At 39.2% G+C, this 20823-nt stretch overlaps 1 long non-coding RNA gene across 1 annotated transcript in view; it reads right to left on the bottom strand.

Moving 5' to 3' along the window:
• Positions 1-2648: 2648 nt before the first annotated feature.
• The window catches only part of LOC143664551 (uncharacterized), a 78998-nt gene continuing 60823 nt past the window's right edge, over positions 2649-20823 (bottom strand). The window contains exon 3 of the long non-coding RNA XR_013166473.1: positions 2649-2951. This is a non-coding gene — a long non-coding RNA (uncharacterized LOC143664551). The remainder of the gene's footprint in view (positions 2952-20823) is intronic.

The following is a 20823-nucleotide window of genomic DNA, read 5'->3' as shown; positions in this document are numbered from 1 at the left end:
TCCAAGTGTAACAACTCTTCTCTCGCTGTGCTAAGTGCTCAAGACGATAAGTGAACCTCAACTGGACAGAGACACTCATCAAAGATAAGTTGTAAGTCAGCTTCATTCCCCAGGCAGCTCAAGATCCATTAGTTGCCCAGACTGGAGGGAACTATTAAACTCTCCCGACTCTGACTATGAATCAGTGAGGGCTGCTAGAAGAAAGAAGTGCTCCAGGGAAAAAAATATCGGCCCATTATCACAGCAAATCTCAAATATGGAAGACAATAATGAAGGAATCACATGAAAAAATAATGTAATTAGGAAACCTAAATGGGCCTCTATATAATAACTGAAAATATAACACAACATAGTTAATAGCATCAGATGCCTAAAATATGATTGGCGGAATGGCATAAGGGCATAATAAGAAGCTAATTAGCACTGGATGACTGCCTGCTCCCTGAAACAAATAAGCGTTAATGTTAGCTAAACCTAGTGGCCCCTTAGGCCCATGTTAAGCAACTTCAATGAATTCTCACAACTCAAAGAAGTCAGGCACTTATTTTTCCTCCCATTTAGACATGAGAGAAATGAGGATCAGAGAGATTCTACCACTCACCCAAAGTCACACAGCTGGTTCAGAGAGATTCTACCACTCTCCCAAGGTCACACAGCTGGTTCAAAGAGATTCTACCACTCAACCAAGGTCACACACTGGTAAGAGGCTTTGCCAAGGATTTATACTCTGGCAGAGTGACCCAGAGCTTCTGTATCCCACAGACCTCTGCAACTTGTTGACTTGGGTCAAGAAGAATGTTGGCAGAATTCTGTTGTGAAAAGTATTTGACTTTTGTCTAGCATTTATAAAGTGCTATCTCACACATTACCTTATCAATTTATTTTATCAATCCAGTTAGTGAGAAAAGTATTATTATTAGCTTCATTTTATATACAAGGAAACTGTGACTCCGTGAAGCCAAGAGATTTATCCAAATTGTCACAAGTGGTAAGAGGATACACAAAACTTGAATCCAGAGCTTGATACCAAGGTTTGCTCTTTCTGTAGCTCTGAAATTGCCTAAATTAAGCTGCATGGGTTCACACTGACTGGGTGGGCACTTATTAAGGGTGGTTTTATTTGGATTTGAGGAGAATATTTAATGCAGGGCATCTGGATCCTCTTCTTGGCATCAAGATGTTTGAGCCTTCTGTGTTTTGAGTGCTTGCAGTTTTAAGAGATTTTTCAGATTTGCAAACATCTAACAACTCAAAAATTTTGGCTTAACTCAAAGGAACAGATCTGTCATTTCACAAAAAGTGCACCCAGCAGGGATATTCCCTTTTCCTCAAATCCTCCCACCCATATGTATGAAAATTAGCTGACAGGTGTAGCAATAGAGAGAAATAAGTGAGACCTAAGAGAGAACTTTCCTATTTTCACGGCTGGGAGATTACCAGTTGTGCAGCATTAGCCTTAGGGAAGATCTGAACTAGGACAGGCATGAAACAGAGATGGTACCTGGCAAGGGCTCCTTCTTCTGCTGAGAGGGGCCAGGGACATGGAAGTGTCTCTGATGCTGATGAAGTTGGCTGGGGCTATTAGGCATTAGAAGAGGGAACTTTGAGATGTGTGGTGGATGCCAACAACATTTACCATGCATGTTTACCGAGACAAAGTAATCTTTGTCAGGGTGGGTCATGGGGACTCGGGGCCCAGGCTCTGAAAGTTGCTTTCAGCTGTCTTCAGGCCCTTGCACTCAGCCAGAGAAATGTGCTGCAGTGGCCCAAGGCTGGGTCTTACAGGGCCTAGGACGAACGCTAAATCTACATTGCCACTTACCAGTGTGAGTTGCTGGGGTGAGTTCAGCCCACAGGCAGGGGCTGAACGGCCTTTCCGTAGCAGAGCTGGCACACACTCTGGCTTCTGACCCAACAGAGCAGGAACGTGTGAGTTCAGGCGACAAGCTATAGGGGACAGAGTGGGCTTTGGAGTCATAGCCCTGGCATCCAATCTCTGCCACATACTGACTTAATCCTCAGATTCCCTTTTGGAGGCGTGGCATCCCTGTCAGTCTAACGAGGACCCATAATAGAGTGTTTATGGATCAAATGAGCAAAACCATGTTTATTGGTGAACACAAATGCCAGCCTATCACAGATAATTCTCTTCTTTGCTTCTCTTCCCTCTTTCACGAGGGAAAAGAAGACGAAACATGTTGAGGCCATGAGGAGATACCACCCTTATCGTAAGACCATAGAAAAGCCAAACAAATCTAGAATGTGAGCAAAAGGTTTTTCTCTGGCTGTGGCAATAAGAAACTTTAAGAGAAAGCAGCCGTTCATTTTTGTAGGCATCTTCACAAACAGCTTCTAAGGAAATCAGGCCAAATACAGTGGAAGTTGTGTAGGTATGAAATTTGTACAAAAACGAAGTATCTGCAATCACATGCACCAACACATCAACTTTTCGGTGCTTCAATTCTAGGTCATTCTTTAGTTTCCTGATTATTTGCTCATTTTTAAAACAAAGAATATTATTTTTTTGTGAAATTGTTCTAAAACATTTTTTTTTTAAATAACAAAGTGCCTACTGAATACATCATTGCAATGGCAAAGAGAATCAGGTAATAGATCACCTTTATTAGTCATAGAATTTTGTACAGGCCAATCCCCAAGTCTCAGTTTTCTTATCTTCAAAATGGGTTGATAAAAATGATAGTTCTTATTCATAGGTTGTCATGAGGATGAAACAAGTAGATACTTGAAATATAATTAGAACAATGCCTGCTATGGAGTACGTTCTCAAGAAACGTGGTCATCATCATCACCACCGTTACTTTCTAGATCTTCTTCTGGGCCAGTGAAAGCAACATCAAGCAAGCTGAGAAGACTCAGGAGGGCTCATGCAAGTGTAAGGGATTTAATGACGTTCTGACTTGTTTTAACTCCAGTGTTCCAGCTAGGTAGAGCTGCAGGGAAATATCAAATCATTGATTTGATGAAATTATATATACCACCACCACTTCTTTTATACTCAGTGCTTTCAAAACTTGATGAAAAGTAATCACTTTAAGATGTCAGACACACTTGAGAGGTACTGTCAGTGTTTGGAACGTTTGTCTGTTTTGCTTTCTCAAGTCATGTCAATAAACTTATTGAACATGTATGATGAGCTAGCTGATGAGCTGGGCATAATGGGGGATACAAGATAAGCTTAGGTATAGCTTTTGCAGCGCATAAAGTTCTCTTGTCAATGTTCACAGTGACAGAAAAATCTCTGTCCTTGAATGTTAAAATTGATTATTGGAAACAGTTCAAATGAGTTCAGAGCCAGCTCGGGCAGGTAACTAGGCTGGACATCAAAACTGAGATCCATCCTGAATGGGATGTGTTGCCCTGTGTGCTTCCAAATAATTCTGAAAGCCATTTTCAAAGGATATTTGCAAATGCTCTGAGCACTGGAAGGGTTGCTGAGAAAAGTAAGTGCATGAATCACTAAGGTCACTATTTTGAAGAAGACCACGTCTACGATTTGTATATGTGTGTGCATGCCCTTGTGTGCATGGATATCAGGTCTGCTGCTTTTGAGTCAGTCTCATAAAACATTCCCCTGTAGCAGAGATCAGATTTTTTCTGTTCCCTTTGTTTCTTCCTGTGTAACTTGGTGCAATCTGGAGCACACAGTGCACGGTGCATGCTCAAACAAGCACCTTTTCTACTGCCTGTGAGAGATTACCCCAGGTAGAAACCCATGCCTTAGCCCTCATAATCCCTCTGATGGTTCAGGACCCTTTCTCATTTCAATCTTGCTACACACAAATGGAGCATACCCTGTTGATTTCTGCTAAAACTGTATTTCTACTACTCCCATCAATACCTCCAAATGTTTCTCAGAATGCAAAAGCTTGCAAGGCTCCTAGCAGGCACAGTCGGTACAAAAAGCCCATAGGGAGGGTATCTAGTAGAGGGCAATGAGAGTCCTCTCCATGAGCTAGTTAGTGGAAGGGCAGAACAGCCCAGTTAGTGCCATTTCAACGCCAAAGCCCAAATACTCCCTATACTAGAACCTAAAATGGGGTTCTCCAAGTATGATTCAAACAATTTGCCAGGTAAATACATGCTTTAAGGTTGCTCACAAACATGTGATAGAAGTATTTTCCTAAGTTCAATAGGGCACCATGGATTTCCATTCAGTAAAGTGTAGTGATTAAGAAAATAAGCTCTAATTTAGACAAATTTTAGTGCAAATTCTGACTCTACCCCCTGCTAACTATGTGACTATACATAGATTATGTAACCTCTCAAATTGGTAATTTCCTAATCCATAATATAGAGGTTGTGATAGTTCCTAACTCATTAAATGTTATGACAATTCAATGCATTAAAAAGCATTTAATGCATAGTAAGCATTTAACAAATATTTGTAGTTATGCTCATCATTATTAATTAGAAAATCTTCAGAGCATAGTTATTTGCTTATCTCATTCTGCCAACTTGTTAAACAACTGCATGCATTTTCCTCCACAAGAATTATGTAATCCGCAAATATATATGCACGAAGCCTCTTCCATTCAAAATCCCATTGTGTCTTTGTTTGTTTCAAAAACTACTCTTTTTAATGAAAACTTAATCCGTAAAGGTTTGAATCAAAGTTAGGTTAAGAAAAAAATGATTCTGCAACAGTTCAAGTAAAAAAAACCAATAAATGTCTGAGGCCCCTACTTTCTGAAGTAACTGATAACTTTCAATGTTAATTTCTGTCAAATAGAGATTAAGCCTTGCCAGGTGGTAATAAGTGAACAACATATAACATGGCTAACTGGATTTGTAATCTTCATTAGTCTTCATAAAGAATACACCCAATGTTTGTTTGTCGGATGAAATGTTAAATTGCCAGCCAATTAAATGCCAAAGGGAGCAACTGGTTACCTTGATATTTCTAGTGAGTCATATTTCATTTTCAGGGAAACATTTAAAATTATTTCCCATCTAAAATAGACAAATTAAAGTGGCAGTTGAACTAAAATGAGAAATGTAAATACTCATCAGCAAAGGAAGATTATTTTTGAAGACTAATTGAGATGTAATTGCTCAAAAATCAAAATAAAATATACTGAATAACAAAATGTAAAACTAAGATAAATTTTAACACAAATAAAAGGGAGCATAAATATTCCTGTCCTTTAAGCAAGGCATAATTCTGAAAATACTGTTCTATAACAGTAGTATACAGAGGAAACAAATGGAGAGTTAGGGTAACTTATACTTCTGACACATTGACAGGATATCGGAAACTTGTCACTGAAACGGAGAAAAAGAAGTTATAGCTAATAATAGTGCTTCTACAAGTTCTAATTATTGAATTCACTGTTCTCTGTTCTTCTAAACCTTGCTTAGCCACCACCATAATTTTGTCATCACCACATAATCAAAATGCTTGAGTGCTTGACAGTGAGATGTGGAATTTCAGGTCACAGTAACAGTACAACAAGGATTCAGGACTGCAAGTGGAAATTGAAAACTACTACTTGTTCCGTGGGTGTGTGGGGTGGAGAGTGAGTTTATATTCAGCATTCTGGGAAAGAAGCTGGACTTTGTCCACAGGTAGGTACTAACTCTGTCCTTTAAGGAAGCTCTTGTGGGAGCTCATTTAGACAAGCAGACATGAAGCAAGTACTTGGCTATTCTTGAGGAAGACCCACAGAAGAGAAGCAACCAATACGCAGCTGCTTCTAAAATGTCAGGCTTTTAGCTTAGACTGGTAAAATGGGTTTATCTTTATCAAGACTCAACCCTTTCAGGTGCTTTTAATTTTTCTTTTCTAAATATGGATTTAAAATGGGTTATCCTGTAAACTATTGCTTGGGGTAAAGTGGAAGGATGTGTGCAGGTTTTAACTGTTTTTGTCTAAAGGTATTTGCCCAGAGAGATCTGGGGCTGGACCAGACCAGGGAGAGCCATTGAGGCCTGAACACTCAGCTCATGCTGGAGAAGAGTCTTGAAGCACATGTGGCCCGCGCTTGGTGCTGACTAGAGACAGGGGTGTCGGTGCCCTACCCACGATGTGGGCACTTAACACCGATAGGTGAGTGTTCTGTCAGCTGCTGTGAGTGCCTCCCCTGAGCCTGGGCAAGCCAAGTCAACACAGTGGTCAAGGGTTGGGTATCCCCTGCAGGAAATGGATGTCACTACTGTCAGTTACCAGGGAGCATCAGAGGAGAGTGAGAAGACAAAGTGAGAGAAAGAAAAAGAGAGGGGAGGGGATAGGAAGGGGAGGGAGTAAGTCAACCTTGTATTCTGTACTGGCAAATGCTATGTACTACGAGCTCATTGTTTTCAAATAAGGAATCTGTAACATCTATTAGCTTGCTTGTTTGCTTTCTACTAAAAATAGGTCACTGTCTCTCCAGCCCTGAGGTTAAGATAAGGACTTTGGAGCCAGCAGCCAAAGTTTGAAAGCCCAGAATAGGGTCTTCTGAAACTGATTAGCTTCATGGCCTTGAGATCATTAGATAATCTCTCCGGAGTTTGGTTTTCTAAAATGGAAAAACAAAGAGTCATTATAAAGCCATCTTTCTTGGAGCTGTTATGAGAGTTAAATAAATTAATATGTATGATACTCAGTATACTGTCTAATATATGATTAAAGCATGATTGCTAAATGTATTACTAAAATACCTATATTATAAAGTACCACTAACACTTTCAAATAACATTGAAAAATCTCTTCAAACATTGACTGTATGTATGAAATGCTAATCCAGCTGATTTATTTAAATTTAGCCACCCAAAGTTCTCTGAAGGAAACTCAACAAATCCTTTACAAACCCACCAATAAGAAAACAAAGAAAAATTAAAGGTTTTCCAAAATAAAATTTATGGTCTCAGGACAAGAGGCTAAAAACTACTCAAAGAGAAAGGGCTTACAAATAGAGAAGAATCAGGGGTGGGCCACGGTGGCTCAGGAGGCAAAGTTCTCACCTGCCATGTCTGAGACCCGGGTTCAATTCTCATTGCCTGTGCATGCAAAAAATAAAAAGAGAAGAATCAGACCCTACAAAGAGAAGTACCAGACTCCCTCTATTATAAGCAATATGAAATTGGGGACTATTAAGAAATGCCACTTGGCATGTTCTCCAGATTGAACTCAAGATTAAGAATTGAAGAAACCATAGGGGAAGCACCTGAACAGGGCTGATGAAAGAGACAGTTCAGTATTGGCCCCAGGACACCTGGCATAGAGCCTGGCTCTAAATATAAGTGAAATAAATGAATGAATAAAGCAATAGGAAGAAAAACTGCAGGTGACTGTGAAAGGCTGATTAATGTGCTAAACTATGTCACATTAAACTGAGCAGTGAGGCCAGGGACCCATAAATGATCTCACTGTAGCTAAATGGTACAATAAGGCCTCCACAGTTTTGTAGTAAACTTTTGTAGCTTGACTCACCTTGAGTTACATTCACTGGAGCCCTATCATGGAAAATGAGGGACAGAGAGAAGAAAAAATGAAGGTGTGTCTTTGGAGAAGACAAATTTCCTGAATTTGGGGGGCATTGGGGAAAGCAAATCTCTTGTATAGAATTATGCAAAGAGTTTTACTTGGGCTTGGGTTGAAAAATCTTCCTGAACCCCTAAGGCAGTGTTTATTAATCAACACAGCCACTTACATTTAGTGTGCCATAGACAAGGGGATTCCAATGTATATTATTTGAACTAATCCTCACAGCAATCATCTGAGGCAGGTGTTATTATTATCTCTGTCTCCCAAATGAGAAACTGAGACTTGGACTTTGTTGAATGTCACAACACTTCTGGTACAAGGTTGTGCTAGGACTCAGATGATGCTCTGATTCATGTTTTTAATTACTTTCTTATATTGCCACCATGCTTATAGTCATTCAATGGACATTCATCGTCTACCTAGATTAGATGCAGTGAGTGATTTTTTTTATCTTACATGTAGAAGACATTGGTCTCAAACCTCAAGGAACACAGAGTCTGCCTGGGAATTTGATATATGGAAGAGATGGTGGAAGAACATGACACTGAAGAGTGCAAGTCTGGGCTGTCTGCCTGGATTTACATACCAGCTCTACCCATCCTCAGCTGGGGGACCTTGCTGTTGAACCTATTTAGATCTCAATTTATTCATCTGTAAAATGGGGATGATGACAATGATACCTCTCACCTAGGACTGTGTTAGGATCAATTTAGTTCATAATAAATGCACACTTTATATAGTATTTAGTTCATAAAATACATAGAACAGGGACTAGCAGAAGGTAAGCAATGAAAGTCAACTTTTATTAATAGACTACTTCAGAGTTTAAAAACTACCTGTAAGTGTACATTATCTGTTACAATCCTCACAACAACCCTGGAAGGCAGCTAGGGCAGGTGGAACATTCAGTTTTGCCTGGCAACTTTACATTGTCTTGGCAAACTCACCCTCCACTCTCTTAAAAGAATTCCATACAATCCTTCCTAAGTGTGAATAAAACTGTTTTAAAAAATAATAAAATAAATGATATATAATCATTGGACACACAATAATACTGAAAAAATATCTTTTGGACTGTTTTTAAAAAAAAAAGTCAATTTTTTTTTCTCTTTTCAAGCCCTTGGCACCTCCAGACATTGACCTTCCTTTCTGCTTTTCTGAGAAAAATGAAATAATTAGAAAAGAACTTCTACAAGTTCCCAATACCCTGTCTATCTCCTTCCTGCATCTGCACCCAGCCCGCCTCCCGTGAGCCTTTGGATGAAGAGTCCATGTCTTCCATGGTGGACAGAATAATGGCCTCCCAAAGGCGCTCATGTCCTGATCCCTGGAACCTGTGACTATGCTACACTATATGACAAGGGAATTAAGGTAGGAGATAGAATTGAGGTTGCTACTCAGCTGACTTTAAAATAGGGAGACAATCTTGGCTTACATGAATGGGCCCAATATAAACACAGGGGTCCTTTGAAGATGAAAGAAGGGAACCATGAACCAAGGAAAGTGGGCAGCCATTAGTAGCTGAAAAAGGTTGCGAGGGCCTCCAGAAAGGAATGCATCTGTGCTGACAGCTTGGTCTTAGTCCAGTAAGACCCATTTTGGATTTATAACCTTTAGAACTCTAAGATAATAAATTTGTGTTGTTTTAAGCCACTCTAAGGCCTTAAATTTGTCATAAATTGTTATAGCAGCAACAGGAAACTAATACACCATCCAAGATCAACCCTCCACATCCCAACCTCCTTACCCTAATGAAGCTCATGTCTCCAGCACATCTCCCCCTCTCTTGCATTGAAAATTTTCTCCTTTCCACCAAACATATTGTTGCTTATACCATCAATTAAATTATGGAAAAAAGTAGTCTTTTGAAGCTACCTACTTCTCCAGATACTACTCCATTGTGTCCTCCCTTTATAGAAAATCTCTTAATAATAAGAAACCTATTTTTAATAAGAAACTTGCTGGGTCTGATTCCTACCTCCCACCCCATTCTCACTGAAACACACAGTCATTGGGCATCCCCCCTTACTTTTAAAATGTATCCCATGTCATGTTACTTCTGCTGAGACATTTTCAATGACTGTCCATCTCACGGCGAGTCAAAGTCCAAGTCTCACAGTGATTTACCCTACGTGGTCCAACTCCTTGTTCCCTCTCTGACTTCATCTTTAGTAAACTACTGTCTCCTTAACTCACTTCCAACCATATTGGCTGTCTTGCCTTAGAGAATGTCTTAGATGAATTTCCAAGGAAATAAACCCCGAGATGGAGATCTGAGTCCAGGAGTTTATTTGGTAAGTGTCCTCGGGATCAATACCTGTGGGGGGCAGTGAAGGAAGCAAGACCGGACAGAAGGGGGAGTTTAACTCTGAAAACACAAAGAGCTCTGGAGCTGGGGTGGTCTTTGGAGTCATCTTGGTCCTAGGCAAAGGTATTATGCTTTCTTCCTCCACACGGACTAGTCATTGATTGGACTTATCCCAGGTACAGATGGACTGAAAAGGATGCAACCCTCTTCAGCTGAGTGTGACTGCCAGAGAGGGATTCCGGTGAGAGTATGTGCTCTCACTCACAGCAGCTGAGGGAACGCGTGCCTCAGAAATGAAAGGGGTATCTGAACAGCACATCACAGTACCCACTTCATAGACTCTGTATCTTCTCTTTCCTCCATCTCGAATGCTCTTCCCCCAGATACATACATGCAAGTCCTATTTCTCAACTCCTTCAGATCTTTATCAAATATCACTACTCAGTAAGGCCTTCCCTGACTGCATTATTCAAAACCACATCACTTCCCGACCCCGGCACTCCCTGTCCCCTTCCCTGGTTTACTTTTCCTTATAACATGCATCTAATACAGTTTAAGTTTTGATTGTCATGATATTAATACTTTCTCTCTCCCTACACTAGATTGCAATATCTGAGTATTGCAATCTCTTTATATTGTTCACTGCTTTATCTCCCACACTTAAAACAGCACCTGGTATCTAGTAAATACTTGATAAACATTCCTCAGATAAATGATATATGAGAAGCCAGAGGATTAGAGAAGTTGAGTACTTGCCCAGAGTCATAACATCAGTGCAAAAAAAATTTGGGGATTCTGGATTTAATAGTTTGGACTCTAAGTCCAGTGCTCCAAGATTTCCCAAGCAATTGGTACTCTTCCTGACCTCTCTTCATATGCTATAACTAGAAAAGAAAACTAAATATGAAGTGATGATCAAAATGACACTGCTATACCTAAATAAGAGAAATAGGGAGAGGTGGGGAAGGAGAGATAATACTGGAACAAAATTAGTAATGACTGTTCGGCCATATTTTGACCTCAAAATACAGCATTTAATCTACTGAAAACATGATCTTCATGGAATTTTATTCATCCAAGAAAGGTATTAAATGCCTTCTAAATGCCAGGCCTTGCCCTGGGCTCCTGGGGTAAAGTTGGAACAAGACAGGTATGTCTGTCACCTCCTGGACTCTGATAGCGTCAGTCTGTAAAACACAATTAGGCACTAAAATGTATATGTATCAAATGGAAAAATGCTACTTGTCTGAAATAAAACTTCTTCAGACATGATGGTGAAAAAAGTACATTTCACAACTCAGTTTCCAGGTAATGTCTGAAGAAATGAAGAAAACTAGCATTTTGGCAAAAAAAAAAACAAAACACTGAACATACTGAAAATAATATCAAGTTAACAGATTGATTTCAATTAATAAAATACAAGAAAATACTTTGCATCTCAGTCTCAGTGTGGTCTTTATACAGAGGCTTCCCGCACATGGAACAGTCATTAACATGAAATTTTGTAAACATTCTCTGAAAATTACTCAGTCTTGTCATTTGTATTTCATCCCAAATAAGCAGTTCAGCTTTTAGGTCTCAGCATTGGGGTGTGTGCAATGTCTCAGCAACTCCCTTCAGTCCGAATGGACCAAGATGTGGGTGGAGTAAGTATGCTGACATGATGAAAAGTAAACAGCTCCACCTTCAATATCTTCCACGCCAGCTCAAAGCACGAGCAGCTACCATCCCTCAGAGAAGAATCCTTCATGCATTTTTACTTTTAATTTCTCCTTCATGGAGCTGATTAAATTTTAGTCCGAGTTATTTTTTTTAAACTCAGTGTTCATAAACGTCCCTAACTTCAAAAATAATTTAGCTTTAACAAGGCAGCTGCCAAGTCTATAAAATTGCCTCTCATAAGCTAGTGATCTCTGTGGAAGATATATAAGAAATAGCAAGAAGGGTCTAAATCATGAGCATGAAATCTTCAACCTGCATCACGCCCACCCCAGAAGAGCCAGAGGGAATTCCGAGGCTGTGTTGGGGAAGGCGAACTCAGAAGAGCAAAGAGGCACTTTCAATGGGACACAAAATTAGCATTCCAAATTTTTAGAGTAGAAACTCAATTATTCCACAGTTTGAATGACATTTGTGCTTATTGTCAAGTTTACACATTTTAACCCTTAATTCACTAAAGTTCTGCATTGCTAGTTAATTTTTATGTGGCTATTCTTACAGCTAATTCAGAAAGCTGCTTGAGGGTTGGGATATCTCAAATTTTCTTTTCTTATGCCCCCAATTTCTTTTCAGGGCTGAGTAGAGAGTAAAACATTAAGAGATAATTACTGATTGACTTGTCTTTGTTTTCCTGTTCAAAAATATTCACCCTTATATTATGACTAATACATACTGAAATATTGGTATGTCAATATAAGAGCAGTTTTAAAAAATATGTAGGCAACATGTTCATATATGTGTTTCTGGAAAACTCCTACCCTCCCTTCCAGTAACATGCAGCAGAACTATTAACCCTAAATCAATCTGGACATAACTATAATCATATTTGAGAAATCTAATAATAGGAAAATATTTTTCACACAGCAGAATGAGAAAGCTGAAAATATCTTCAACATGCTTGCAATGGAGTGTTTGGGTAGAAAATATTAGAACCAAAAGGATTCTGTCAAATGCCCAAATCTGACATGTTATGTACTGTGCTATATATGATTAGATATAAGCCAACTCTGGTTTAAGAATAAACCAAATACTTTTGGGAAAATCCAATAATAACATTTACTTATCATAGTCCAGCCACTGTTGTAAATGCTTTACATTCATTGTATGTACTTACTTATTAATTCATCAAAGAAGTATAGAGTGCCAACATGGTATGGCACCAAGTCCTGGGGCTACTGTTGGAAACAGAAGGAACCAAAAGTCTCTGTCTGGGAGCTTTTACATTACAGTCATTTAATCCTGAAAACAAACCCATATACTATCCATAAAGAAGTTACTGGTCCTTATTTTACAGATGGGGCACTAAGAATTGCTTTAACCCCAGCTCAGTTCACAAATCAAATGGATCCAAACTGCTATTATATAAACATAATACATTTGGCAGTGTTAATCTAAGTTTTGTTTTGATTTCTTTTACAAATAAAAAAAAATGGTACAGGAGACTTTAGTCCATATGGTGGAGAAGAGCAAAGGTTTTGAAAGCTGAAGACATGATTTTAAGTCTCAGTTTGATTGGACTTCTGAAACTGGCCTATTTATTTAATATAACTCTGCCTCCATTTCTGATCTGTACAATGGGGACAAGAATAGCACCTGCCTCCATAGGGTGGCACAAAGTATTTGATCAGGTGATGGATGTATAGCCTTGAGCATGGTACCTGGAAACATATTAAGTGCTCATTAGGTGTTAGCTAAAAATAATTAATAAAGATCTTTAGGTTAAATTTCAGGATAAATTTCATATTTCAACGCATATCTGCAAATGAAATAGTAGGTCTGGAAGACAAGAAGGTAACACATTTGTTAGGGGAAATAACAGATGACTTGGTTGCCCAGGTTTGAGGGAGAAAGGGCAAAGCTAAAGCAAATGAACATTTACCTAACTGCCTAATTGTTACCAGGTACTTAAGAGACAGCACAGTTCAGTCAGCTCATCGAATTCTCAAAGCCATGATGTGCTGTTGATATTTTTAAAGAAGCTTCTGTTTGTCCGGCCTGAATAAGATTAGGAATCACTAACTAGCTGGTGATGACTGATTGAAGGAAAGGCAAACCTGGGAGCTTCATGAAACTGGAAACCAGGAGAGAAAGCTAGCAGATGACACCATATTTGCCATGTGCCCTTCCAGCTGAGAGAGAAGTCCTGACTGTGTTCGCCATGTGCCCTCTTCCATTTGAGAGAGAAACCCTGAACTTCATCAGCCTTCTTGAACCAAGGTATCTTTCCCTGAATGCCTTAGATTGGACATTTCTATAGAATTGTTTAATTGGGACACTTTTTCGGTCTTAGAACTGTTGGTAGCAACTTATTAAATTCCCCTTTTAAAAGCCATTCTGTTTCTGGTATAGCGCATTCTGGCAGCTAGCAAGCTAGGACAGGGGCCACCTTTTTTCTATAAAGGGCCAAATAGTAAATATTTTAGTCTTCGTGGGCAATGGTCTCTATTGCAACTACTCAGTGTAGCCCTTGTAACACAGCAATAGCCATAGACAATATTTAAATGAATGATCATGGCTGTGTTGCAATAAAATTTCATTTACAAAAAAAGAAGGCTGTGGTTTGCCGAACTCTGCATAATGGAATGAGCAACGAGAACCCAGTTTATGGAAAATAAGAAGGACTTCAGTAGAAACAAGGGGGTTCTAAGTGAGCTTTACTTTGAAGAATTGTCTAGAAAGGTAAGAAGCAAAAAGGAAACACCAAGCAGAAACAACAGCCAGTGCAAAGTCATGGAGGCACTAAAGACACAGTTTGTTCAAGAAGAATGAGGAACGATGAGAACTGGGAGACTGTAGAGAAATGAACAGAGAATTAGAGAAGGACTTTTTGTACATAGCTGTGTGGCAGTCAGAAGAAAGGTTCAATATTATCTTTCAGTATTGCTAAAGGTCGAGCTGCATTTCCCCTCCCAAAGCTAAATGATAACATGATGCAGTTCAAAAGCTGGTCATATCAAATTGCCATCTAATCATTTAATTAAAGCCCCATGCTGGCACCAGCCATCCTCAGGGCCCATTTTTCATTTAGGCACATTTCATTACACTTTTCAAAGCAAATTTGCCTTTTGAAAGGCGAAAAATGCAAATGAATAGGTTTGAAAGGAAATGCATAACGCTCTGCATAATGACAGGGATTTTCTTGGAAAGCAGTAATGCGCAGACAGAGCTATCTTTAGGGGCCCAGGATGGCTTATCAGCCCTATAGGAACTCTACATGATATTTTATTACAGCACTGGAACACAAACAGAAGTGAAATATCAAAGCCAGAAAGCAACAGTCATCCTTTGTCTCCTGCTTCAGCATCGTTGAAACCAAATTTTGAAACAGGGTGCACAAGACCAAGGAAGACATTGATAAATGGAGGGTACTTATGGGGTGGTCAAGAAAATGATGAGAAGCTAAGAGGAAGTGACCTACTCAATGACAGGATACCTAAAGGACAATTAATAGGAAGCATTAATAGCAAATTTAAATGCATTAAAAAACATTCTCAAGAGTAAGGAAATGTCCACTTTGAGGCAGTATACTGCATGCCTACAATATTCACGATAAAGGCATGAAAGAGATGTTAGCAATGTAATCAGCATCTTCCTACTCAGTTTGTGGAAACTCTCAGAAGTGCTGCACCCCAATTACTTGTGTCGTTCACTTTGAAAGATAAAACTGCAGCATGAATTTTATGAATCTACAGACCCTGAAATCAGAAACAATTAGTCCAAAGGGGAGACAGTGATATAAAATGAACATCTGTTCATTTATTATCTATCATTAGGAAGAGAAGAACAGCTGAGCTTCAGGAACTCAGACAAATCCTTTCATTCTGTGGAAGGAACACCAGTGGCTGGAACAGCAGCATCCATGGTGAGGCTGAGAGTCTCAGACAAGGTAAGACAGGGTGGACTGTTTGAATTTGCAGCCAGAAAACAGGTTACCTACTTGCATTTCAAATAAGGGCTTCTGAGCAGGAAAATCACTAGTACTTGAATCATGACTGGTTAGCTCAGATAAGGCCTCAGACTAATGTAAGTTAAAGACTTTGTTCCTTTCCTTCACAGAAAGGATTCTCAGCCTGGTGAGCCCACCTTCGGATTGAGGCAGGGTAGATCCTAGCCCAAATGGGCATTCAGTTCAGAGCACCACCTCACCTCAGAGACATGGGGAAAAACTGATACACAGTAGGTCATTTTGACATAGCCTATCTGACATTGCTTTGCAATTTTACAGAATATTGAAATACATTATGCATACAAAAAGTGTGCATATCATAAGTGTACAGCTTGGTGAATTTTCATACATACTTGTGTAACCAATAATTAGGCAAAAAAACAAACAAACTACCTCCCCCACATATAACATTACCAGTATCCAGAAGCTTCCCTCATACTCTTATTTAGGATAACCATTGTCTAGGCTTCTAACAACATTCAGTGGTTTTGCCAGGTTCCCATTTTATATAAATGGAATCATACAATATAGTCTTTGTACCTGGATTATTTGGGCCAACGTTACATTTCTTGGTTTTATCTATATTGTTGGGTATAGTTGAAAATTGTTTCTTCTCATTGTTGTACAGAGTTCCATTATGTGACTATATCACAATTTATTCATCTATTCTACTGTTGATGGCCACTTGTGTTATTTGGACCTTTAGGCTATCAAAAATAGCACTGCTATGCAGATTGTTTCAGTTTGCTAAAGCTGCTGGATCGCAATATTCCAGAAATGGGTTGGCTTTTACAGTGGGGATTTAGTAGTTTGCAAATTTATATCTTGAAGCCTATGCAATTGTCCCAATTAAGGCATTAACAGGATGATACCTTCTCTGAAGAAAGGCCAATGGCACTGGTGTTACTCTATCACATATGAAGGCACATGGGTGGTGACTGCTAATGCTTCTCTCCAAAGTTTCATTGCTTTCAGGTTCTGGCTCTTTCAGTTTCTGTGGGTCCTTGCTTACATTTCTGGGAGTTTCTCTCTCTCGTGCTCTGTCAGCTTCTCTGTCTTTTATACTCTCATAAAGGACTTCAGTAAAGGATTAAGACTGACTTTGAATGGGCTGGGTCACTTCTCACTTGAAACAACCTAATCAAAAGGTCCTATACACAATAGGTCTGCCCCCACAGGGATGGATTAAAAGAACATGGCGAGAGGAGGTAGGACAAGATGGCAGTGTAGGGAGGTGTGGAATTTATTAGGCCCTCTAGAGCAGCTAGTAAATAGCCAGGAACTAACTGTCTGAACAACTGTTTGGGGAACATCCGTGACTGGACACATGTGATACACCAGTCTGGAATAGGTGGAAGGGCTACGATCACAGCACAGAACTTTAAGTAAAGCCCCCAAACTATGGAGGCTCGGTCATCCTTCATTGGTATGGCAGGCTGTTGGAGACACTTTCCCATAGGGAAAAGAAGTCATCTCTACTAGGAGCAAGGGGAGGCAGCTCAACCAAACTCCAACTGTGGCTTTAATGAACGAATGTGGACTGCTGAATATAAGCTCTGAGCATGGATAAATCCAGAAAAAGCAGTTAAGTAACCCTGTGGTCTCTTCAACAGAGAGTAGAAGGGGCTGATGAAGAAAAAAAAAGGCGGTTTTTGGAATGGGTTGGGCTCAGAATAGTGGAAAAGGGCTGTGCCCTAAGAAAAGGGGCACCTAGAGACAGGTATCAACTTTGGTTTTTGACTGGTGAAACCTGGAGGATGGGAACGTGCTCTGAAAGGGATTTTGTTTTATTTTTAAATTCATTTCCTCCCTCTCCCTCTTTCTCTCTCTCTCTCTTGCCTTTTTTAAAAAGATATTCTAATAATTCTAAGCAGCTTATTAGAGAAAATGCAGGCATTTTCAACTGTCAGCACTGACCCAGGGAAGGGCAGATTTAAGACAGGTCTGACAGACAAAGTGACAAACCAAGTGAAGGAGATAATTCCCTAAAGGGCATATCTTCCCCAAGAAAAGGGGCAGCAGGGCCCAAATCAAGTGGGGGCTCTCCTTCAGATAATTCAGAAACCAGGTGACAAAAATCAGAAACAGTCTAAACTTGCCTTCCACTTCTCCCAAGCAGGGAGAGGAGATGCTGAGAATTAAAGGCACCACACCTTTAATTATGCTGTTGGGGTACTGGAAGCTGAGTAGTAATATCTGCTGGGCAGGATAGGAAAATCATAGAGTCTAGAGGCTCAATAGGAAAGTCAGACAACCTGCTGGGTCTCATCATCAGGGAAAATTGATACAGATTTTACCCTTTTCCTGGGACCTGGGCATGCCTTGTCTGGGAAAATATGATTGAAATGATCATATCAGAGGAGACCCTTCTCAAAAAAAGTTCCATATAGAAAGGGGAAGAAGCAGAAAAAGACAAGCTGAAAAATTCTGGTCAGTTAAAAAGAAGCTATGTAGAGGCCTAGAATAAGTTGAACTGAATGCCAAAGAACATGGACAGAACAAGGCCAACCAGCCAGAAAGCCCTAGGTAAAAAAGTGAAAATGACCTCCAGAAAGACTAATCAAGAAAATCACATGCTTAGACACCAGCAAACTATTATGAGTTACACTAGGAAAAGCAAAGATAGGCCCAGTCAAAGGAACAAATTAACAATTTAAACAAGATAAAGGAATCAAAAACAACTAAATCACAATGTTCAAACAAGCATGCTAAATCAAATCAACAAATTGAGGGAAGGTATGGCAAAAGAGATGAAGGATATAAAGGAGATTTAGAAAATGTGAAAAACAAATGGCAGAACTTATGAGAATGAAAGGCACAACAGAAGAGATGAAAAATAATGGAGACTTACAACAGCAGATTTGAAGAGACAAAAGAAAGGATTAGTGAACTAGAGGATGGGACATCTGAAACCCTACACACAGAAGAACAGATAGGGAAAATAATGGAATAATTTGAGTAGAGTTTCAGGGAATTTACTGGCAACATGAAGCATATGAATATATGCCATGGGTGCCCCAGAAGGAGAAGAGAAGGGAAAAGGGGCAGAAATAAAAATGGAGGAAATAATCAGTGAAAACTTCCTATCTGTTATAAAAGACATAAAATTGCAGCTCCGAGAAGCGCAGTATATGAAAAACAGAATGGATATGAATAGAACTACTCCAATACAATGTCAAATGTAAAAGATAATGAGAGAATTCTGAAAGCAGCAAGAGAAAAGCAATCCATCACATGAAAGGGAAGCTCAATAAGACTATGTGCAGGCTTCTCAGCAGAAACCATGGAGGTGAAAAGGCAGTGGTATGATATATTTAAGATAATGAAAGGGAAAAACTGCCAACCAATAATTTGGTATCTGGCAAAACTGTTCTGCAAAAAAGATGGAAAGGGTGGGCCACAGCGGCTCAGCAGGCAGAGTTCTTGCCTGCCATGCCAGAGGCCCAGGTTTGATTTCTCATGCTTGCCCATGAAAAAAAAAAAAAAATATATATATATATATATATATGTATATGTGTGTGTGTGTGTATGTGCATGCACATGCACGTGTGTGTATGAGGGAGAGTTTAAAATATTTTCAGACAATGCTGAGAGAGTTTTTGAACAAGAGACCAGCTCTATAAGAAATCCTAAAGGGAGATAGGAAAAGACAGGAGAACAAGGTCTGGAATAGAGTGTAGAAATGAATAATATCACTAAGGGTAAAAAAAAAAAAAGAGAGAAAAAAATAAGATATGCTATATAAGAATAAAGTCATGATGCTTGCAACAACATGGATGTACCTTGAGGACATCATGTTGAATAAAATTAGCCAGAAACGGACAAATACTGTTTGGTCTCACTAATATGAACTAACATTCATGAACGAACTTTGGAGTTAATGTAGGGAACACAGGTTATCAGGAAGTAGAAAGAGGGTAGAGATTGGGAATTGGCTGTTGAAGGAGTACAGAATGTTCAACAAGATTGATTGTAAAGATCCAAAAACAGATAAGACAATTCTCCCGACAGTAGCACAATACTGTAAGTACTCCGAACAAAGCTGAGTGTAAGAATCGTTAAAAGAGGAAGGCTAGGGGCATGCATGACACTAGAAGGAAAGAAAGAAGATAAAGACTAGGACTATATAACTTGGCAAAACCCAGAGTGGACAGTGATACTGATTAAATGTACAAATATAAGAATGTTTTACATGAGGGAAAATGAAAGAATATCAATGGTGCAAAGTGTTGAAAATGGGATAGTATAAATAAAAACAAAATCAATGCAAACTAGGTTCTATAGTTGTCAGTAATATTGTAAATATGCTTCTATTAAATGTAACAAAGGCAATATACCAAAGCTAAGTAAGAGGGGGATATAAGGGAGGGGTATGGAATTCTTGGAGGTGGTGGTTGTCTCTCCTTTTTATTTTATTTCATTTTCTGTTCTTCATTTTCCCCTTTTCTTTCTTTGCAGCAAAAATGGAAATGTCCTCACATAAATTTTGGTGGTGAATGCATAACTATATGATTATACCAGGAACCATTGATTGTTTACTTAGGATAGATTGTATGATGTGTGAATAAAATTGTTTAAAAATAAACAGAAAGACACAGGTGCTGGAGAAAATGTGGAGAAACAGAGAGATGTATCTATTCACTGTTTGTAGGGAAGGAGAAGGGTGCAACCCCTTTGGAGGGCAGTGCAGTGGTTACTCAGGAATATACGTTCGCCATATGATCCTGCAATTCCCTTATTAGGTATATACTTGGAAGAACTGAAAGCAGGGGCACAAATGGACATTTGCACACTTGTGTTTATTGTGGCAATAGTCACAATTTGCAATTTAAGGAGGGGGCCTAAGGGTACATTAATTAATCATTGGAAGGGTGAACTGCGGTATATACATACAATGAATATTGAGAGGTTGCAAGAAGGAATGAAGTTGTGAGGTATGCAACTAGGTGAATGAACCTTAAGCACAATATGTTGCAATAAGCCAGAAATGAAAGGACAGATGTAATAATTCCACACTAAAATAAACTAACTACATTGTGCAAGTTCTGAGAATTGAATTCAAGAGCATAAGTTATCAGGGGAATGCTTATTGCAAAGGTTCCTAGATTGTAAGCTCTTATACAGCAGTCACATCTATTCCTGAGTTGTAACAATTATTTCTAAATTCTGAGATGTTGAGTTCTTTGCGTATAACTTGGTTGTTCCCTGGAACTTTGGGTATCTGTGTGACGCTTGAAACTCAGAGCTAGACTTCTGCAGTTATGAAAGTCATTATCTCATATAGCAACTGTTTAAAGAGCTGAAAAAGAGACCAGTCTTTAGAGATATAAATGAAGGCGATCTGATTAGAACTAAGGTAAATCA

This window comes from Tamandua tetradactyla, chromosome 20 (assembly GCF_023851605.1).
Source record: "Tamandua tetradactyla isolate mTamTet1 chromosome 20, mTamTet1.pri, whole genome shotgun sequence".
Taxonomy (NCBI): domain Eukaryota; kingdom Metazoa; phylum Chordata; class Mammalia; order Pilosa; family Myrmecophagidae; genus Tamandua; species Tamandua tetradactyla.
Note: the sequence above shows the minus strand (reverse complement) of the source record. Positions and strands in the feature narration are given on the sequence as shown.